Below are 4,431 nucleotides of genomic sequence, written 5' to 3' on the forward strand. Positions count from 1 at the left end.
AAGCAGAGGGAAAAAATGAGTCTCTTCATGGCTTTGGCTTATTTCCTCCTCAAAATGCAGTCTGCTGAGGAGCAGCCCAGGGCTGGTAGGGCAGCTATTCTCCACAAGAGTATCTGGAGACCCAGGTTCCTTCCATCTTGTTGCTCTGCCATCCTCAGGTTTTGCCTCTGTCTAGCCCCTGGTGGCACAATGATCATCTCCATGTTTGCCCTCCAGCCCAGGGGAAGGAGAATGAGGACTCCAAAGGAAACAGCTTGTTGGGGCTCATCACTTCTCCTGGAATCTCATTGGCCCAAGCTTAATCACATGACCATGCTGATTACAAAGAGGCTGGGAAATGTGGTCACTAGCTGGGTGGCCGTATACATAACTAAAATTTGGAGTGTCTTATTACTTGTCAATATTTTTTGTTGAGGTATAATTCACTTACCATAAATTCACCTTAAAAACTTCTGTGATTCAGTCGTTTTGAGTATATCCAGATTTTGCAACAATCACTCCTATCTAATACCACTGTTCTAATTTCAGAATATTTTTATCACCCCATAAAGAATCTCTGTGCCCCTTAGCAGTCACTCCTCCCTCACCCTATCCCCCAACCTCTGGAAAGCTCTCATCTACATTGTGTCTCTACGGGTTTGCCTTTGCTGAACATTTCATGTAAATGCAATTATACATGCAGCCTTCTGTGTCTGACTTCTTTCACATAACATATTTTATGGTTTATCTATGGCATAGCATACATCAGTGCCTCACTCTTCACTCCTTTTTTTTTTTTTTTTTTCAGTAACAATGTTGGCATGGCTGTTTTTGTTTCTGCTCAGCCCCAGCCTGGTCCTCAGCATCTCCTTCCACCTGCCCATTAACTCCTGAAAGTTCCTCCGTGAGGAGATCCACAAGGACCTGCTAGTGATGGGCGCTTACGAGATCTCTAACTAGTCTGGGGGTGCTGGCAGCCTGCACAGCCACCTCAAGGTCACAGATTCTGCTGGCCTCATTCTCTACTCCAAAGAGGATGCAACCAAAGGGAAATTCGCCTTTATCCTGGAAGATTATGACATGTTTGAACTGTGATTTGAGAGCAAGGAAACAGGGTGGATGCCTGATCAATTCGTAATCCTAGGCATGAAGCATGGAGTAGAGGCAAAAAAAAAAATTACAAGGAGATTATAAAAGTCGAGAAGCTTAAACAATTATAGATGGAGCTGCAATGCCTGGAAGACCTGTCAGAATCTATTGTTAATGATTTTGCTACATGAAGAAGAGAGAGGAGATGTGTGATACTAATGAATCAACAAACACTTGAGCCCTGTACTTCAGTGTCTCTTTAATGTTCTGCTTCATTGGACTAGCCACCTGGCAGGTTTTCTACCTGTGTTGCTTCTTCAAGGCCAAGATGTTGATTGAGTAATGAACGAAGTGCACTCTCCTCCCACCTTGTATCTCAGGCAGCAGAACATCATTGGGCATCCTACCAACAGCACCATCAAGATGCACTGGAGCCCTCTTGCCAGAACTGATCTCTTGGTGGGGGAGGACATGGGTACCATCTACCCAACAAGTCAATGAGAGATTTCTTTTTAGCTGGTAGGATTTGGACTGGTTTTGCAACAATACGACTAGTATTAGAGTCACCTATGACCAAAAATAAGGGTTACCAAAATAATGCCAAAGCCAGGATTTGTACTGGGTTTCCTTGTGCGATCTGTTTGAACCAAGTTTTCTTTCCTTCTCCCGCTTTCTCGGCAGCTTGGGTTTCCACTCTAGTTCTTTTACCCAGATTGGTATGGCCATGTTGAACTTGTTTCCTTCTGGTTGTGTTCTTTGGGTTTCCTTGTGAAAACACCCTTAACTTTCCTTTTGCCTTTAGCTGAAATGTTTACATAGCTTCTGGTGATATCTTCTCATAATTTTATGTCTCTTAAAAGGTTGACAGATGTGACACTTCAAAAAGTGAGCTTTGAACTGAAGACAACTCTTAAAGAAAATATCATTTTAGACAATTAAAATATTTATGCTCCAAAAAGATAATTTACATATCACTTTTTCACTGTTTTTATGGCTAAATAAAATTACATGGCATCAACATTCCATACTTTGCCCATCCATTCATCAGTTGGTGGACAATTTGGGTTGTTTATAGCCTTTAGCTATTAGGAATAATGCTGCTTTGAACATAATGTAAGTTTTTGTTTGAACATTTGTCTTCAGTTCTCTTGGATATATACCTAGGAGCAGAAGATGGGTCATACGGTAGCTTTATGTTTAACTTTTTGAGAAACTGCCTACTTGTTTCCAAAAATGGCTGCACCATCTTACATTCCCCAGAAGCAATGCAAGAGGGTTCCAATGCTTCAACATCCTCGCCATTGCTATCGTCTATCTTTATTACAGCCACCCTAGCGGATGTAAAGTGGTGTCTCACTGTGGCTTTGATGTGCGTTTTCTGATGCACATCATTTTACTGATGCTGAGCATTAGTTCATGTGTTTGTTGCCACTTGTCTATCTTCTTCGGAGAAATGTCCATTCAAGTCTTCTGTCCATTTAAAGAATTGGATTACTTATCTTTTTATTGTTGAGTTTAAGGAGTTCTTTATATATTCTAGACACTAGACCTTCATCAGAGATATGACTTGCAAATATTTTCTCCCATTCTGTGGCTTGTCTTTTCATTTTATTGATAGTGTTTTTGAAACACGAAGTTTTAAATATTGATGAAGTACAATTTATCTGGCTTTCCTCCCCTTTGGTTGCTTGTGCTTTTGGTGTCATATCTACAAATGCTTGCCTAGCTCAGAGATTTGTGCCTGTGCTTTTTTCTAAGCAGCAGTGATCCAATCAAAGCCACATTGCAAAAAAAACCCCGATCTGATTGTGGTGTGGCCAGTAAATGGAGAGGGCAAAGGAGCAGGTATGGGGAGGTCAGTGAGGACACTGTGGCAGTGGTCAGGGAAACAGACAGACAGATGATGGCAGCTTGGTCCAGGGTGGTGGCAGTAGGAATGGAGAGAAAGAGAACTGGGCAGGTTTCAGAATTATTAAGAAAGACAAACCTCAGGACTGAGCCTTCCATCTCCACCATCCACCCACGTTACTCCTCCTCAGTCTCCTAACACACTTTTTTTAAAAAGAAAAAACTACTGAGGTGTATTTTACATGTCATAAAACTCATCCATTTCAAGTATAGAATTCAACAACTTGTAGTAACAAATACAATATGTGACCTTCTGTGACTGGCTTCTTTCAATTAGTTTAATGTTTTCAAGGTTCATCATGTTGAAGCATGTAAATGGGCTTCATTCCTTTTCGTAGCTGCATAATGTTTCATTATGCCACATACTGTTTATCCATTCATCAGTTGATGAGCATTTGGATTGTTTCTACTCTTTGACTATTATGAATAATGCTGCTAAGAACATTAATGTACAAGTTTCTGTGTGGACATATGCTTTCATTTCTCTTATTTTCATTTTATTCCACCTAGGAGTGGAATTGCTGGGTTGTATGGTAGTGTTATGTTTAACTGTTTGAGAAACCACCAAATTATTTTTGTTTTCTTTTTAAGATGAGGTCTCGCTATGTTGCCCAGGCTGGTCTTGAACTCCTGGCCTCAAGCAATCCTCCCACCTCAGCATCCCAAAGCGCTGGGATTACAGGCGTGAGGCATGCCACCATTACACACCCGGCTGGCCACCAAATTATTTTCCAAAGCAGCTACACCACCTTACATCCCCACCAGCGGTGTATGAGCATTCCCATCTCTCTACACCCTCGACAGTAATTTTGGTCTGTCTAATTTACTATGGCCATTCTAGTGGGTAAGAACTCACACACACTTCTGCTTCTTGGCAATGCATCCACGTGGAGCCATGCTGGGGCTTCCCAGGACTGGCTGAATTTCACCTCCACTTGTAGAAAGAAGGGACATATCTGGCAATACTGTAGCCCCAGAGCTTGGTCCAGGGCCTAGAACTAAGGATGCACCCCTGAATGGCTCCTGGATGGATAGTGGGCTGGGTGACGGAGGTACATGGTGAGGGGGATACTGGATTCAGTGCAATTGGGGCTCAGTGATATCTGAGAAGTCTGGGGGCTGGGAGGGGAGATATGCATATCTAAGGACACCACCCAGAGTATGATAGGGTGTAGAAGGGGCAGAGTAGCCTGTGTAGAAAATCAGCTCCCAGCCTCCTGCTTGGACGTTACCCTCAAGGAATGCAGGACCCCTGTGCATCCCTTTCTCCTCCTGACATAGTTTAGATATTTATCCCCACCAAATCTTCATGTTGAATTGTAATCCCAGTGTTGGAGATGGGGCCTGGTGGGAGGAGTTTGGGTCATGGGGGTGGACCCCTCATGGCTTGGTGCTGTCCTCACTATAGTAAGTTCTCACAAGATCTAGTTGTTTAGGTGTGTGCCACCTACCCCC

The 4,431-nt window shown here is 42.8% G+C and overlaps 1 pseudogene; it reads left to right on the top strand.

Moving 5' to 3' along the window:
* The first annotated feature begins 792 nt into the window (after nt 1-792).
* On the top strand, nt 793-1,411 carry LOC129032863 (transmembrane emp24 domain-containing protein 10-like; annotated as a pseudogene).
* Nucleotides 1,412-4,431: the final 3,020 nt, after the last annotated feature.

Source organism: Pongo pygmaeus, chromosome 2 (assembly GCF_028885625.2).
Source record: "Pongo pygmaeus isolate AG05252 chromosome 2, NHGRI_mPonPyg2-v2.0_pri, whole genome shotgun sequence".
In the NCBI taxonomy this organism is placed as follows: domain Eukaryota; kingdom Metazoa; phylum Chordata; class Mammalia; order Primates; family Hominidae; genus Pongo; species Pongo pygmaeus.